The sequence below is a fragment of the Schistocerca gregaria genome, chromosome 3 (genome assembly GCF_023897955.1).
Source record: "Schistocerca gregaria isolate iqSchGreg1 chromosome 3, iqSchGreg1.2, whole genome shotgun sequence".
In the NCBI taxonomy this organism is placed as follows: Eukaryota; Metazoa; Arthropoda; class Insecta; order Orthoptera; family Acrididae; genus Schistocerca; species Schistocerca gregaria.
Window position 1 is genome coordinate 367817707 of NC_064922.1, and position 18967 is coordinate 367836673.

The 18967-nt window shown below is 41.0% G+C and overlaps 1 protein-coding gene across 2 annotated transcripts in view; it reads right to left on the bottom strand.

The window, feature by feature from the left end:
- Nucleotides 1-16034, bottom strand: part of LOC126353821 (potassium voltage-gated channel subfamily KQT member 1-like) — a 2608463-nt gene extending 2592429 nt beyond the window's left edge. For both annotated transcript variants that reach the window (XM_050002939.1, XM_050002938.1), the window contains exon 1: nt 15751-16034. The gene's annotated coding sequence lies outside the window, so the exon portion shown is untranslated. The remainder of the gene's footprint in view (nt 1-15750) is intronic.
- Nucleotides 16035-18967: the final 2933 nt, after the last annotated feature.

Here is an 18967-nt window from a genome sequence, read left to right on the forward strand (position 1 = left end):
ATGTCACACCAAACGTTCATGGAAAGAAGAACTTACAAGTTACTTTCCACTGCAGAGTGTGGATTTTACCCAGACCAGTGGTCGTTATTACGTCTGTAGCTGATTTCATTCCGTGTAAGCGTGGCTTCATCAGTGAATAGTGTTTATGGAAGCAAATGACGATTGTCATTTAACTAATGACAAAAGTCTAGTCGCGATGCACTGACGCCAATGTGAAGATTGTTGAAAATAGTTCAAATGGCTCTGAACACTATGGGACTTAACATCTATGGTCATCAGTCCCCTAGAACATAGAACTACTTAAATCTAACCAACGTAAGGACACCACACAACACGCAGTCATCACAAGGCAGAGAAAATCCATAACCCCGCCGGGTATCGAACCCAGAAACCCGGGCGCGGAAAGCGAGAACGCTACCGCACGACCACGAGCTGCGGACTGTGATGATTGTTGACATACTCTATGTAAAATGAGTCCAAGTTTTCCGCGTGTAATGTCCGTCACATGCGTGTTCGTGGTACACTGATACGTGCACAAAATCGCCTTATGCTAGTAGTAAGGACTGTGCTGCACCATTCCAACTATGTGTTGCTGTTCCTGCAATGTGATGGTAACTCTGGTAAACACTCCAGGAATTCGAACCGTCGGAAAGCACTGACAGTATTCTTCGACAACAGCAGGAGCACTACCAACGCAGAGGCCGTAAACATGCATCAGATCGACATGTTCTTCATTAGTGAAGATGTTTGACGTTTTAGCCACCGCGTGCACAAACTCCGTCTACCGACGCTTCCCTCCGATACGCTCTCAATCTCTCGTACTACTTCGCTCACAATGAACCATCGGCAAATATTCGTTCAACGAGTTAGTTTAATGACAGAAAGAGATCACGAACAAAGAGGTTGAAACTAACGAGGTAGGTTGAGTTACACTAAAACGTCGTGGGTAATTGACACATACACACACACACACACACACACACACACACACACACACACACACACACAAACACACACACACACGCACTAGCTCAAAAAGAAATGTACATTAAACAAGTTCTATCTTGGAAATCATTCACAACAGGGCATGTGTCCATATGAAGTTTCTTGCCTGAAATTATCGTTCGCCCCATATCCCTCAATATTGATCATTCTTCGTGGGACAGAATTTTCTGGAGGGTAAAATGCTGTACATTTTTAAAACTATTTATATAACATGTGGACAATAAAATCATATTCTGTCGGTCCCGTACAATCATGTGCCCCCAAAGAGAAGAAGGTCTTTTACGATGAAACATGTGACACATGAAAAGGAACTGAGCTTCTTTAATGTCTTAACAATCCGTGTAAGTTTGCAGTAGCTTCAATTTCAAAACGTATTTGACATGTAACTTATTTTTGATGATAATTCTGCTGAATCTGATTTCACTTTCTGGTCATTGATGTTAGCAGAGTGTGGTGTACGTACTGTAAGACCTTCGGTACACACACCTTCAGATTATTTGACTTGTCGCTCTAACGAAGTAGGCGAGTGTCAGAAATATGTCTCGTGGTCTTATCGTGGTGTGTTTATCTTCTGCCGTTAGGTCAGACGATAGAAATGCCACTTGCAAGCTTAGAGTAGCATATTGACGGTGACCAACTTTAAACAGAACTTGATTAATTGTCACACACATTTATTAAAATAGTAACAAGCATAAACCTTACGTAACTTGATTCTGTATGCTATTTACAATGACGATCTAAAGTTCCTTTGGTCTTGGTACGTTAACCTTATCCTCACATGTCTCTGATACTTGACAAAGTGTCTATACATTTATCTTCATGGCTATGTACAGGAATATGATGATCTTCTTAGGCGCAGACTGAAACTTGACTATAGACTGGTACAGACTAATGAAGACTGGTACAGACTGGTGCAGACAAATGCAGACTGACTAATCGGAGGTCTGTACACTCGTTATAATACCTCGCGCATTCAGGTATCACTGCGTGAGTTTGATCTGCGAGGAGAAAAGGTTCTACGTTAGCAGCAATCTCATTGGCTGCGTTACATATTAATACGCGGGTCAGCGGAAGCAGAATTTGGTCCGTCTCTAAGGCAGCGCCATCTCGTAGTGCAGAGATGGACGAGCGCTGCGGCTGCTGTGCTGTTGTGCTTAGCAGGGCGCGCTCTAGTGGGAAAGTTGTATACGCACTGACTATGCGGAACTATGTATACAACACAGAGTAATAGTAAATTTAACAGATAGGCTGTTAAATATAGTGTTCACAAGATTTTCTTGACAGCAATTCTTTTGGATTTCAATAGGATATTTATTCCTAGATAAATGACCACAATGTACTATGGAACATGTTTGCACTTCTGGAAAACTTTAATTTTCCGTAGTAATTTTTGTAATTTCAGAAAAAGACTGTGGCACATAAAAAGAGAATGCCAAGATATAATAATGGAATAAGAAAATATGTTGAACTTCTGAAAAGTGTTTTATCAAATGGAACTAAATGCTTCCAGAGTTATTTTCAAATCTCAGACACGTATTATGTACATATGCAGACTGCAGCGACAATTGAAATTGCGTACCAAATGTCAGGATTCGAACCTGGGCCTCCTGCTCACTAGGCCGCTACGTCACCCTGCACGGACTACCCTAGCACGCCTTCCTCCTCAGTCCAAATTTCCATTCACGCCTCACCCCACTTGGTATTCCCCCTAAATTCGAACAGCATTGCAGAGGCTGTCAAACAGTACTGGAAGAACACCTCGGCATCGAACGAAACGGATTCGAGTGAGGGGGGGAGAGTTGTCCATGCTGTAGTGCAAAACCATTGTGCTAGAGTGGCATAATGGTTAGCGAGATCCGGGTTCGAATCCCGGTCTTAGTAGAAATTTTCACTCATCGCTTTAGTTTGCATGTAAACATCATGGATGTTCGAGATTTTAAAGGGTCTCTGATACTATGTAGCTCCATTTGATTAAAACGCCTACACGAGGGATTCAGGCTGGATCCCACACTTCTTTTGATGCTGAGGTATTATTCCAATACAGTTTGAGATTCTTGCGTGCTGTTCGAATCTAGGGGGAATACCAAGAGGGCTGAGAGGCGAATGGGTATTTGGATAAAGGAGGGAGACGCGCTGTGTCATGGTGGCGTATGGTTAGCCCATCTGCATAGTGAGCAGGAGATCCAGGTTTGAATCCTCACCTGGTACAGATTTTTATTCGTCGCTTCAGTTTGCTCGTATGCATCTGAAAAGTGTATCAAGATAGAACGCTCCTGTCTATCACTGCATAATGGCCTCCCTATGCAGGTGGCGCAATTGTGCCAGACTGAGTGGCTTCGACACGGGATTTCCCTCCCACTGTCATCATTGGCTGTTCGAAAGCTGTGCAATGTCTTGTTGGTCAGCAGGGTTCACGGGAATTAGCAACTACTGTTGAAGCGCCGATCCTACTCGGAAAAAGGGGCGAGAAAACCGGACAATCCTGAATAACCGGTACTTTTAGATATTGGCTTGCTCTCGATTAAAACAGATGGTTTTTATTTATTTATTAACAACTGATTAAAAAACCGAAATATCAATTAGACATAGCGTTAGTGCTAAAATTACCCGTTTTTAAATAACTCTTTTTTAAAAAGGGAGCAATCTTTATTTGGAAAATTTGCATTGATTTGAAGTACTGCGCTGTTATAGAGATTGGGAAAACCGAACAGTGCTCTTTTAATAACAGTGCTGACAGAAACTAGCAACAAACACACAGCACAAGCACTGGTACAGCAATGCTGAGACAATAATGTCCCTGTTGCCGTGTGTCGCGGCTTCACACTTTCGCTGCGGCATCGGTGCAGGCGCGCAACTCTTCAGTGCGGCCCGGCAACGTGCGAATGCGGGCCGGTAACGCTCTGGAACGGCAGGTATTGTCATGAAACTGATTCGAAAGCTGTGCTTCCACGCTATCATCACTCTGCAATTCTTCTGCAGCCTCTAAATGAGAATCTCCGTGGTATGCCTCGTCCTCACTACACAGAAAATCACTGTCGCCTAGTACACTAAGTAACTGTTCCTTTGTCAATTTAACACAATGTATGTTCGGTAACTGACTACACGAAGGTGTACACGCTTTTATGGTAGCTTAGACGCTGCAACTAGACTGCGTAATCCGACAGTGAGCGCGACCGCTTACGAGCGTCAGCCGCGCTGGCTAGTGGCTTTTTGTGACGCTTCTAAGTGTCAGCCGCAGTGGACGCGCACTGCGTAAGACTTGCCCCCACCTTGTCTATTTGGTAGTTTATCGCTGTCGTCGCAGGCAATCTTAGCCTGGAAATACTTCTACAAAGAAACGTAGTAATGAACTATAATGCTTAATCTACTTTAAAAGATTAACGATTTGTCTGCCATCTCTATGAAATTCTAAACATTCATGGTGGTGTCTGTTTGTTCTATATGGTGTCTCCCTGCCACTTTCGCGCAACGACGCTCTGAGAGTGTTTTTTAGGGAATTGACTAGTTTGAACCTGGGACCTGTTGCTGGTAAGGAGACGCCAGACCTCACATGACATGTAGAATTCAGAAGAGTTCCGTGAGACTAGCGATGATATAACCAAATACTAAATGATCTCAGCGTCAGCTCCACTGCACTCCCTGTAAAAGAATCTTAATACTAACTAAATTTAGTGGAAAGGGTTCAAGGCTTTCCTATTTTTAGTTAGCTGGTAAAATAACGTCGAAGAAGCAGTTAAGTTTACCATTGGAAATTTTATTCTACTCACAAAACATCGTTTATAAATTGCACTGTTGATAAAAGGAAATGTTTTAATACAGGATGGTAAAAACCAACCGCGTTCAACAAAAATGTGAACGAATATTCCCTGAATGGGTTTCCAAGTTCTACAATCGATCGAAGGATGACCTATGCCATATCACATCTATAATCTAGGTTTAATTTAAATTTCACAAAACAGAAAACTATCAAAATAGTTTACAGTGACTCTCAATTATCTTTAATTACTTATCTAACTTGTCGTAAATTACAGTGGCTGATGTGGCTTCTCAATAACTATATAGCAGAAAAATCATCTCGGATTTTTACTTCAAGTGGCAAATGTGAACACCATGAGCTTTAATTGACGATCGGCACTAGTATTACGCAAAAAAAGGAGGTGTAACAGATGAGACTTCCGCAGTTCCGAGTGAAGCTTTATGCGCTCAAAAATGCGTGCGTTCTTTACCTTGTCGGTGTTTAGGCAGCGTCAGGGCAGCGGCGGGCAGTACAGCTCCGCTCACCTCGCCATCTCGGAAGCAACTGTCTCCTAACTTCTCCTTACTACATTTACCGAAGTTGGTTTAAAAAAAAGAACTATCTGGCTGTGTTTTCATCTGACCAATCAGGGTCTCAATGTTAACCTTAAGCTCCGCCTACAAAAATTCTGTCTATCCAATGAGAAACGTTATGCTTTTCGTGGTGGGGCAATGTTTTTTGTAAAGTTTGCAACGTAGCAGAGACGCGAAAAAGTCTCACACTAAAACCTGCAGCTGGTGTGGTCCTTTTAGCGTTATCGTAAGATCTATACTGTTTTTCTGGAGGGCTCTAGCTTTTAACGTGGGCTGGGGGGTGGTCCTTGACGTAACAGAGACGCAAAAAAGTCTCACGCTAAAACGTGCGGGTGGTAGTCTTAGAGGTAGGCTGGCGACTTGGGTGTCCAGTCCGTCCCTTATCGTAGGGCCTTCTAGCTTAACACGGTTCTGCTCTCGGCTTCTGTTCTCGTTTCTCCCCTCGGAACTGCGTCGGTCTCACGGTGGGAAGGTACGACATGCATTTAGGCATTCTTGTGTTAGTCTGTGGTATTCCATTTGCTCACTCGTTACTCGTATTACTTTGGTTAATTTAATGTCACGATTTATTCGGAGCTATGTGACATACTACTGGATTTGCTTATCATGTTAGGGATTTCATGGAAGGTGTTGGATTTGCCTAACACCTTACAAAATAATTAAAGAGGAAGTTGGGTTGGTTATTTGGGGGAAGAGACCAAACAGCGAGGTTATCGGTCTCATAGGATTAGGGAAGGATGGGGAAAGAAGTCGGCCGTGCCCTTTCAAAGGAACCATCCCGGCATTTGCCTGGAGCGATTTAGGGAAATCACGGAAAACCTAAATCAGGATGGGCGGACGCGGGATTGAACCGTCGTCCTTCCGAATGCGAGTCCAGTGTGCTAACCACTGCGCCACCTCGCTCGGTAAAGAGGAAGGAAATTATGGTCGCAGTCATAAATTAAAAACTTACCAACAGTTCATTCACAGTATACAATAAAAATAGAAAGTAGCTGATCAGCTGCCTGTGTCTACATAATATGCCATCGTCTGCTTGTAGTCCTTGAAAACTGACAAATGAACACGAAAAACAGAGTTCTTCAACCTTGAGTTTCACTCTGACTATTCGTAGTACTCAAACACTGATATAATCGACGATTATAATTTTTGAGCAGAGTTTCAAAAAATTGGAATCAGCAGGAGAATACTGGTGACTATTTAGTGGTACTCAACCACTTGTCACTTTTTGAGAACAGCAGTGAATAGTGGACGAATTACCTTTTTGTTTTTTTATTTGCGTATTTAATTGAATATTTTGATTCCACGTATCCTGGAACTGAGACGGTCAAAATTTTTCAGTCTTTGTTTTGTTTCTACGTTTATTTCAAAAAATAAGAACATCAAAAAACCGAAAATCGGTTCATTCAGAAACCGAATATTTTGAGTGATTTTAACCATCGGGTTAAACTGGCGTGGACAAAAAAACGATATAATCGAAAAACAGTTGCTTCATCGATAACAACCATTAGTGCTCACTGAGGCCACAACGAATTGTACTCCAAGATTACAGATATAAATTTAAGCGAGAAACAATTTAGACTGGCTACTAGATGACCTGCAGACAGTGGGAAGACACTATGGTCCTAGTCGAGAGGGTGGAGATCCCAGCACCCGCCTGGTCATCCACAATTACGTTTTCTGTGATTTCTAAGTCGCCGGGGTTGTTCTTTGTAAAAGCACACGGCGGGTTTAATTGGTTGTTCTTCCAATTTGAAATTATTTTTCACCACTAATGACGTCGTTGCAGATGGGATGTTATCCCCTAATCTTCCTTTCTTCCTTCCAGAGGCAGTTATGTACCATTTCGACGGACACTTGCTGAGAATGAGAAGACAAAGAAGGAGACGATGAAAAAGAAACCATAATTATAGATGCAATCGGTAGATGAGGTGCTTTACTAAAAGCGCTATAGTTATCTACGTACTTTTATTTTGCTACTGTGATAGTCAGGGGCCAGTACTACGCCCGCCTTGGCACGAGTGATATTAAAAATCGCCTTGCTATTAAACTAACTCAGTTATGAGCTGGTAACATACGGATATCGGATGGATGTCCAATGGAACAACTAAATACTTCGATGGGCTCCAGCAGATAAGAAAGTAATTGAACCTGTGTATATGATATTAAAAACCCACTCAGGGGCAACATGCACGCGTATGCATTTAGCTAAAGAATGCAATGCACGAATGTCAGGAGACCTTTACCTAGCAGTGGATGTCATTGGCTGATAAGATTGTGGAAACCAAAAAAATAATCTTGACAATAACCACCAAAACACAGGTACAGACATTCAAACAAAAGTATTTAGCACAACGTAAAATCCAATAGTAATGATAATTTTCTGCTGACAGTGAACTCAATATCAAGCTGATATTTTCTAAAAAAAGTTCGTGGTCCTTATTCACATTTACAAGATCAGGAACCGTAATTTGCGTTATCCATACGAAATCAAGCCAAGTCACCCAAAAAAAAGTGGAGTTACGTGAGGCCCTGTTGATAACTCTATGGCCAAAATGATTATTGCGTATGACAATGAGGTATATAAAACTCATCCGAATGTTAACAAAATTAATTACTAGCTGTCAACTGATTTTTAAGTCGGTCTGTCCAATAAATATCTTCCTAGATCGTTCATGGTTTTGACTACATTTATCGTATATTATCCACAGTGGCTTCAACAGAGAATTCATAATCTAGGGTTTCACAAACAAAATTTTATTACGAAAGTAATACAGTCACGGAAGAAACACTGGCAACTATGGATAAAATTAAGTAAAATTTGATTTATCCCTGTAAGGAAATCATCTATTTCCTTGCGCACATTCTTCAACAAATCATAGGCAGGAACAATATCTGAAGATCTCCTGTTTCGTCCGTTTAAAGATTTATATCTGTCTGATACTTAATAGTTTTTTCCCCTCCATAGAGATATGTTTCTATGAGTCGTGTTTATCTGATACAATACACCACGGAAAAAAATTGCTACGGGCGCAAAGTATAAAATAAGAGAATTCGACAATAATTACAACAAAGTGCGAGAGATCAGATTGAGACAGATTACGAAACCCTATCAACTGACCTTGAGCTTTTCAGCAGTACAGTAAAAGTCTCAAAACTCAATATTCAGTAAATGTAACCGTAGGCTTCCGCGGCCGTTGTCAATGTCAATAAAATTCTTCTGGGTTAGAGACCGCATTGTCATTTATAAAATTTAGCAACACACCCTGAGGAAGGCGTCTTGCAACAGACGCCGAAACGTTGAAAAAAAAATTATAAATGACAATGCGGTCTCTAACCCAGAAGAATTTTATTGAATATTCAGTAGATCATGAGCTATTGGCGACAGTTTCCGTGGATGCTAAAAAGGTCGAGAAAAAAAAGTTCACTACTCACGTATCAATCGTTTCGCAGTCTCATCTTCACAGAGTATTTTACAAATGTTTTACTTTCGAGAACACTTAAAAACCTTAGTATCACCATACAGAGCAAAAATTAAAGTACTATTCTACATTAATGGCTACGGGAATATCAATTTTTATGCTCTGGGCGTGCTATCGTGGTGATGAAAACAGGGTGTTAAAACTCGATGAACTAGATAGTAAACCCGTAATATATACATTCGGAAAAAAAATTGCATTCACAAAGAAGATTTACAAAATTTTAACATTACTGTCAAACCATATTTCACGCACTGTATAACCGTACTTGTCTATGCGAGTAGTTAATAAGTAGTTTCATTTGAGCTGAGGGTTAAATTGCAGTGCTTCATAAGTACGAATTAGGGCTTCAGTAATTATTTGGCTCGTTACAATACATTCATACAAAAATAAAAGAAAACCAGCTTTCGGTTACTCCACTAAAACGAAAAATATGTTGTTTGACGCAAACGTCTAAATGTATTTCACAGAAAGAAACTGGAAATCTCGGTAAAAACATGGGTGAAAGCGAGAGTAAGTATTAGATAATGGAAGTAGAAGAAATCACTTTGGAAATATCCAGTGTCACTTACCTTACAGAAAAATATACGGTATAAATATGCGCGAGAAACACTTGACAGATAAACGAATTTCAATATATCTGCAGAATTTCCATCGCATTTAGAAACTGTAGCCAATACTGTAGCTTTTGCAGATGTTTAAGATCATTCCAAAACAAATATCAGGCAATATACAGCTCTCTCGCGCAGAAGAAGATATGATAACTGCAGGTATTATTCTAGCACTTGAGTGTTTTTTTGTCTGTGTTATCTTGCCCTAGTAGACTTCATCGCAGGCTGCGACATTCGTAAATTGAGATTAATTCGAGCAGAAACAGTAACCAGTAGTTTTCTTTTTTGAAATGTTTATTTGTCCGTTAGCCATTTTTTTTCAATCTTAGCTTTTTAACGCATAAGCCACAGTGTGAATACAGCCATATGTTTGCTCAGGCTCGTGTTGCAGAACGTGTTTTCCTCACACCCCTGCGTTCACTACCAATGGTGGTTAAGAGTGAGTGACAAAAAAATTTTCTTGAATAACGTCGTGATTTACTGCCAAGAGCATCTGATAAAATTTCTTTATTGAACAACCAGTTTCGGTCCACAGACAATCACCAGTTTCATAAAAGCTTCTGCATCATACTAGACGATAAAATTAATGACCTCAGATAAGGAAAAATCTTTGAAATTGGGTACGGTCATAAAATACTAAAAATTTACATCGTGAATCATAAAAATATGCAAAACACAGCCCTCATTAGTTTTATGTTAACATTCACCATTAACATTACGAACGGACACACTACATATTGCTTTCTGCATTACTGATCGATGTTATAAAAAATATGAATTGGTGCCCTGTTCTGCATATTCTTATGGTTGAAGATATAATTTTCTAATGTTTGACAAACAGCGACGAATTCACGGATTTTACGGTCTGATGCCACTGATTTTATCTCCTGGTATGACGTTCTAAAAGCTTTTATGATCCTAATGATTACCTGCGGACCTAAACTGGTTGTACAATAAAGAAATTTTATCAGCAGTTATTGGCGGTTAATCGTGAGGTTCCTCAAATAATTATGAGCGCTGGGGCACCATCTTGTTAAAATGTAAAAAGATTTTCGGATATCATTTTCTCTCCTGTAAATACCACCACAAATAGCGATGATTTTTTCCTTGTTTGGTTTTTAGGAACTAACAATTTCTCCATGGAAAATTTGGACTATTTTTACATTGTGATTTTTCTCCGTGATTTAATGATAATACTTTTGAGTTTCCTGAAAGTTGATGATTCGATATAGTTCGACGAAAGACGCGGCTGGGGCCCCAGACAGAGTGCATATAATCCTATCGCTCCAGTATGTGAAGAAGACACGCAGGTAAGTCTCAACTTTTTAAAAATGTATTGTCCTAGTTTATATATTTTACTCAGGCACTTCTATCGCAGCACCTCAAATATGAGTAGGTGAATCTCATAATTGTTTTTAAATTTTTGTCCTTGTTTATACCATACGTAGCTACTTTCTGATGATACAGTTGACGATTATTTCATTCCAGAAAACCAGAATGACGCAAGATGGAATTATTAATAAAGTCCCACAATGCAAAAAATTTGGATTAGAGTGTGATAGTCAGTTCCTTTAAAATATTGGTTGTGGTCACAGAATGATCTGTAGCGTCGCCTGAGAACTAGGTTAAGTATAAAAGTGACAAATTGGTTTTGAGTTGGCGTAACCAACAAGTGCAAGAAAGTTTAGAAAAGTTTTGTTGTGCAACATAAAAATCTCTGACAATATTGTGATGCATATGAACATACATGGGAGGCGGTAGGCACTAGAAACTCTTACACACACACGCGCGCGCACACACAAACACACACACACACACACACACACACACACACACACACACACACACAAGATATCTTCATAATGGTGATAGTTTGATCTGTAGTCTAGCTAGAGGTCTGCATTTGGCTGGAAGATTACAGTTTGGTTCTCAACGAATTTGAATGTCAAATAAAAGTTGTGATAACGGGGTGATCTGTAGTGTACACAAATATTAACGTCCGCACCATATTTAACTCACCTTTCGTCATTAAAATTGAAACTGCAGTGTAAATTAAGAGAACCTATAGTACGTAATGCACAAATGTCTGATAGTATTTTAACGCATGTTATGCAGAAATATCTTGCATAAACTACGAAAGCCGCAACCGAGGTCCACTACTTAGCGTTTTCTTAGTTCGTCAAACCAAAGATTGATTTGATGACTCCCGCACATAAGCCTGTCCTGCGTAAGCCACATCATCTCTGCATACGTAATGCAACATAAGTCCATTTGAATTTTCTTGCTATAGTCAAGCCTTGGCCTCGCTCTTAATTTTTCTTATACCCCCGCTCCCCTCACCATACAGCTCACAATACTACCTGCAATTCTTCCTTGATGCCTAAGATACGTCCTAAAGTGACTTGCAATTCGGAGTTTCACGATTAAGAGCATACCCATCACACCACAAGTTATTTCTGCAACAATGAAAATATTTATAAATAACTGCGCTATGTTTACGCTGTAATTGTCATGGTCACGTGATGGGCATGTTGAAGGACGGTCAATTAAAAAAACAAAAGACGCACACCCAGAGTAAATAATATACACTTAACATTATGAAATTGGAGGCGATCTAGATCATGGTAGAAACAGAAGTACACCTTCAGACAGATAACATCGCTCTTGTACAGCATTTATTGTGATGACCGATTTCAGCAATCTACTTTGTCACCATCACATCTTCTGCAGTACATTTCACTGACTCTTGTTCAAATGAGTATTATACCGTGTCATATCATAGAACGATACTTCATGAAGATGAGAACAGTGGTATATCAGCAAGTCAAACATAAATAACTACTACATAAAAACAGCGTACTGTGGAAGATCTGATGATGGCAACGTACTTTGCTGAAACCGGTCATCACAAAAATGTTGTACAACAGCGATCTCGACTGTTTGAATTTGTACTGTTTCTACCTCGAGAGAAGTCATTTTCGTGTGTAGGCTGTTTTATTTTGAAATAACCAACTTGTTTCATTATGTAACAACTAGCTCATTTCGTCCCTTGGGCATTATGAAACTATAACACGACAAAAAATTGTAGCCTACGTAGCGTGATACATTCCACACACCTGTATGGAGTAATCAACTTGTGATGGCGTCCCTGGTGAGTGTTTCGCAGAATCGTAGTAGTTCGGGCAAAACTATCTCAGATGTCACATCCATATGTAACACTGAAAAAATGCGATCCTTCTGCGGTTTTTGTCACTGTCATGGCAAACAACACATTACAATATTTTATTCTAACTATTTAAAATAAAAACGTACATGATGTGGAGAGCGTGTCAAAATAATTGTTTAAGGCTCGAATTTTTTTCGTCTCTAGATATGGATTTCACGCCTAAGGTAGCTGTGCCCATTACTTATGGTTGTGTGACAGCCTTATTAATTACACCTCCACATGCTGCTTCTATCAAAAAGGATCATCCGGTCTGACATCTATTGTGTCTAAAACTAATCAACATATAGAAAGAAATTTGGTTTTTGATGAAATAAAACCCGAAATGTGATTTTTCGTACCTTTTCATTGGTTTACTGCAGAAGATCTGATGATGGCAATATGCCCCCCCTTGAGATGCGTAACATATGTCAATGCGGTATTCAAATTCTTCCCACACAGCAGCGAGCATGTCTTGAGTTACAGCTTCCACAGATGCTGTTATGCGATGTCTCAGTTCGTTCATTGTTGCTGGTAACGGAAGTACGTAAACAGTGTATTTTACAAACCCCACACAAGGAATAATCACATATAGTCAGTGACCTTGGAAGCAGTAATGTAAGGCTGAATCTTTTGGTCCAGTGCGACCGATCCATCGTTCAGGAATCCTCTGATTTAAAAATTACCGCATACTGCTGCTGCCTAGAGGGAACCATGCAAAACTCGAGAGTTTGTACATTACAACGCATGTCTCAAATAACATAATAGTTATGATTTTTTTTAAAATCGAATGATTCTTTTTGATATACGCTGTATTATGCTACGTATTGGCATATTAATTTTTGTACTGTGATGTAGCTTGATAACGCCAAAGGGGTGAATTTCTGTAGTCGCTAAGTAATGAAATGAAGTTATGGTATATTGATAATTTTTACTTATGGACCGTCTGACAGCTACTGAATAAAACACAATTTTAGTGCCATACGAGTTTCGGCTTTATTTTCTGCAAGGCATCATCAGTGGCCTGGAATATGTACATATGTTTGCTATTTAATTTACATTTTTGTCACTGTACCTATAGGTTATAAACAGTTCTGGTGTTTGATGTTTCCTATTGAGTAGTAATCTTTTGAACTGTACTTACAGGTTGAGTGGACAAAAAAAATTGTACCACACCCACACCAAAATACACACACACACACACACACACACACACACACACACACACACACACTCAAATGCATACACGAACAGATCACAGATACTTCAATAATTACACATCAAAGTTTGGCAATAACATTCGATCTTTGGCAGAAACATCTGACTGTCGGCATCAGAAACCAAAACATTGCATTGAAACAAGCGTTCAGTTCATAGTGCTGTGGAATGTGGGCGGAAAACCGCAAATTGGCATTCTTAAGAAGAAGAACAACACCAAAACTGCAACAGGAGCGTAATATGTAACAAATTGTCCACGCAACCTGTAAGTACCGTTCAAAACATTACTACTTAATCGGAAATACCAACCACCAGAACTGTTTATAACCTATAGGTACAGTGACAAAAATGTAAATTAAATAGCAAACATATGTACACATAAAACTTTGAACATAGCTGTAAGGTTCAGTGACTGTGTCAGAATTATATTGGAACAAGTAAGTCCTCGGTCACAAATATTAAGTCAAAATTGACCTGGTTTCGACGCTACTATGAGCGTCGTGTTCAGAATTAAACTAACTGTTCTAAAACAAATTAGGTAAATAGTACATTAATAAAATTAAAGTTTGTACTTACTGGAAAAGATGCAGTACTTACAAGCCACATATTAAAAAGTCTTGTTGCAACCCTTGTTCACAGTACGAGCAGCTCATAGCGGCTCGCCATCTCACAACTGTTCATGACGTCGCCTTTCTGGCTTAGATCTTTTTTAATATGTGACTTAAGTCAGTAAGTCAGTACAAACTTTAATTTTATTAATGTACTATATACCTAATATGTTTTAGAATAGTTAGTCTAATTCTGAAGACGACGCTCATAGTAGCGCCGAAACCAGGTCAATTTTGACTTAATATTTGTGACCGAGGGCTTATTTGTTCCAATATATGTACATATTCCAGGCCACTGATGACGCCTTGCAGAAAATGAAGGCGAAACGCGTGTGGCACTAAAATTGTGTTTTATTCAGTCGCTGTCAGACGGTCCATAAGTAAAAATTATCAGCACACCGTAATATTACACGTAACTGAGGAAGTCAGGACTACAAAAGTTGAAAATGTCAATGAAATGAAGTGGTTACTTTAAAATAAAGCTGCCTATGCAGGTAGATGTTTTCCTCCGAGAGATTCACACCGTGGGAGGTGGCGCAGTGGTTAGACACTGGACTCGCATTCGGGAGGACGACGGTTCAATCCCGCCTCCGGCCATCCAGATTTAGGTTTTCCGTGATTTCCCTAAATCACTCCAGGCAAACGCTGGGATGGTTCCTCTGAAAAGGGCACGGCCGACTTCCTTCCGCATCCTTCCTAATCCGATGAGACCGATGACCTCGTTGTCTGGTCTCCTTCCCGAAACATTCCAATCCAACCCCTTATAAATGAAGGAAAGAAGAGATTCACAGTGGCTCTAGTTCCATACATAAAAAATTTCGCAACTGGCTGCTTTTCTTCTAGAAATATTTTGAAAGTGAAGAGCTGTTTCGAGGAAGAGATAGAGAAGATCCAACGGAGAGCAGCGCGCTTCGTTACAGGATCATTTAGTAATTGCGAAAGCGTTACGGAGATGATAGATAAACTCCAGTGGAAGACTCTGCAGGAGAGACGCTCAGTAGCTCGGTACGGGCTTTTGTTTAAAGTTTCGAGAACATACCTTCACCGAAGAGTCAAGCAGTATATTGCTCCCTCCTACGTATATCTCGCGAAGAGACCATGAGGATAAAATCAGAGAGATTAGAGCCCACACAGAAGCATACCGACAATCCTTCTTTCCACGTACAATACGAGACTGGAATAGAAGGGAGAACCGATAGAGGTACTCAGGGTACCCTCCGCCGCACACCGTCAGGTGGCCTGCGGAGTATGGATGTGGATGTAGATGGACGCTCGCGACGTCTACGAATTACACGACTCACCGACTGAATTATGTCCCGGTGTCGAAGCCGGCGGCGGCAGCAGCAGCACACATCGACGCCGCAGAGTTGGCCGTCACGAGCACTCGCTTGTCACTAGTCGCGCGGTGGTGGTAGTAGTAGTAGCAGCAGCAACAACACAACACTGAGCGCTGGCGGAGTCCGACCGCCCCAGCGCACGAACAGCGCGAACCTTTGCGGCGGCTGAGCAGTCGGCAGCGGCTGTGGCGCGAGGCATGCGGCGGCAGTAGCTGCGGTGCGTGCAGCGGCGCGTCCGAGCCGCGAGTGAGCCGAGCCGGCGGCAGCCCGTGTGGCGCGGTGGGGGCGCCGCCAGCAACAGGTCCCCACGAGCCGCGCTGCCCGCGTGCGGTCCACGTGTGCGGCCGGCGCGCACGTGCTGCGCCCCAGCAGGCAGCGCAACCCCTGTGCCCGCTGCGCAACGGCACTTTGCTTCCATCTGCTGCACCGTCATCAACAGTACTGCAATCAGCATTCGGATGTTCTAGCACTTTTTGTTGGGCTGGTGCGTAAAAGTTCGTAGCGTTTTTCTATAAATTTGATGGGTTTCGAAAAAGACGATCTTGTGAAACCCAGCTCTCGCTTTTCGTCCACGAGACTCACAAGGGGAAGGCCTCAGAGACGGACAACAGAATAGGCTCAGATTTGGCAGGTCGCTTGTGTACAACCTAAAACGAAGGTCTCTAAGATATTTTGGGCCAACACCCCCACGTTTTTGAGAAAATCACCCCTAAAGGTTATGACGAGCGACAGACTCAAAGTAGGCGGGATCGATAGATAATTGTAAATAGAGCATCTTTCATCATCAGGTTTAGGGTCCGAAAATGCATACTTTTCCAGAAATCGAGGTAAGAAACTTTTACAACTGCCGCGTCTGTACCCACATGGTTAACGTCTGTCGCCGATAGCGCAACGACTAAGGTAACAGGCTGCGAATCGAAAAATCCGGATTCGAATCTCGAAGAAATCTAGCGGATGTTATTCTTCTCGTTTGTATTTTTCCATATTTCAATTGATAGGGATAGGAGGGTTAACAAGGTAAGTAAATCAATAAGGAATGATAATAATAAGGTAGGCAAACTAGTTTCCCAAACGCCGTGAGTTAGTAAAGTATTAAACTTTTAAGCCTTGTTACATGAAAACAACTCCGAGTAAGAGTGCTGTAACTTCCTCACTCGGGATCACAGATCCAGGGCCACGTGTGAAACTACACATGTCATTTATCAGCTGACATGCCTGCACTGCACAGCCTTTTACATTGGTATGACAACAACTAGGCTGAGCGCAAGAACGGACACACACGAACTGTCCGCCTAGGAGATATCCAATACCCAGTAGCGGAGCATGCCCTCCAGCATAATTCTAGGGACCTAGGAACCTGCTACACCGTATGTGCCATTTGGCTTCTCCCACCCAACACCAGTCCCTCTGAACTGCGGAGATGGGAACTTACTGGAGGCCTTACGACCAACCTCACTCGCACCCCCTGTGATGATATCAGACATCCCAGCATCTTTCGTCTACGTTAGCCAATTATTCCTTGAATTAAGCTACACCCTTATCGCACTACTACACACAGGCTTGATGATGACGAGGGCAATATATGCTGCCATGCAAATGAACAGGACGCCGAATGTGATTGAAAGCAAACACCCCAGCACAAAGTGGCGCGCTGTGTGGCAGGCAGTGATACTGAGGTGCAATCTGCATGGTACGTAACTGTTAATGGGAAACAGTTGTGCCAGTCCCGCCTACATCACATCCATCTCGCCGATTCACCCTTGTGTACCACATGCCATGTGACTGGCACGGATGAACATCGTTTCGAATGCGGGTCGGCAAAGGACGTTTGCTATTTGCTGCGTCAAATATTGGCTTTTCTCACACGCACGACTCCCGACAGGATAACTACCCGATCACTTCTTTTCCCCGATGAGATGTATTTCCCAAGAGCAAAAATGAACTGTGACGTGGATTAGTGGCCACACTGTTCACTACCTATTCGGTAATGGCGAAAAGACAGTACTTGATTTTTGGTATTATCTTAACGAACGACATTGTGCGATCGTCAAGAACCCTAAATACAGGCAATATTTTTCTAATTTTCTTTGGAGCGCATTCCATAATCCGCCTCGCAGCTGGATTATCGACGACATGAGAAGATAAACATAGCACCTCTTCCCAGTTCCTTTTTTTATGAGTTTGAACAAACAACGAAAACAACACAGGAAGAGACGACATTCATCGAAAAATTCGCAGCGGCATATAGTATGGAGCACCCTTACGTAGTAACGGGACGATTTCCTATCATTCTGTTTATGTAGCCGAAGAGGAATGGCTTTCCTTTTACCCATTTGCATAAAAGTAAAATAAAATTAAAATAAAAATAAAAAACAGAAAAAAATGGCAAGCAAACAAGACTCCCTTCCAGGCGACCCAGGTTCGAGACCCGTCTATGCTACTTATGTTTCCGCGACGCTAGATCCATCACAAAAAGAAGTATTCCATAACGTCAATGCAGTGACGTTTCCTGCGGACTTGAGCCAATACAGATGCGATTGCGACGAAAATGAATGTGCATTCGTACGATGTTCGTGGTGTCGAAAGAGCAAATGTTTTGATTGTTTTTATAACAAGTGTCATTCGTCGGAATGTACTCGTCAAAATATATGAAATATCGATTAACTTTCCATTAAATGAAACGTATTTTTAATCCCTCATTCGTCGGTTTTTTAATATTCCCTACCTCAACGGAAGAAAATTAAAAATACAACGAAAACACGTTGAGCAATAATAAAATATTTCAAGTAATTACATTACGCTTAATTTCCTGTTAAAATAAAAAAAGTAAAAGATTGAAACAAAATGTGACATTCAATTTCTAATTTTGATTTATAGAGGCTTGTAATTATTTTTAATCAGTTCCTTGCGGAATATTCATGATTAATTGTAAATTAAGGCAGGCATTTGAAAAAAGGAAACAAAAGTAGCATAGACGGGTCTCGAACCAGGGTCGCCTGAACGGGAGTCTAGCTCACTAGCCACTTTTTTTGTAAAAACATTTGTTAAATAAACCATGTTACACATTCCAAATATTTAGTTCATGTACTAACCATGTACACATGTTATACATGAAGCGGTTAAAAAAACAGTTTGATCATTTCAATTATGTTGATGTTAAAGAGAGACAACAGAAGACTGT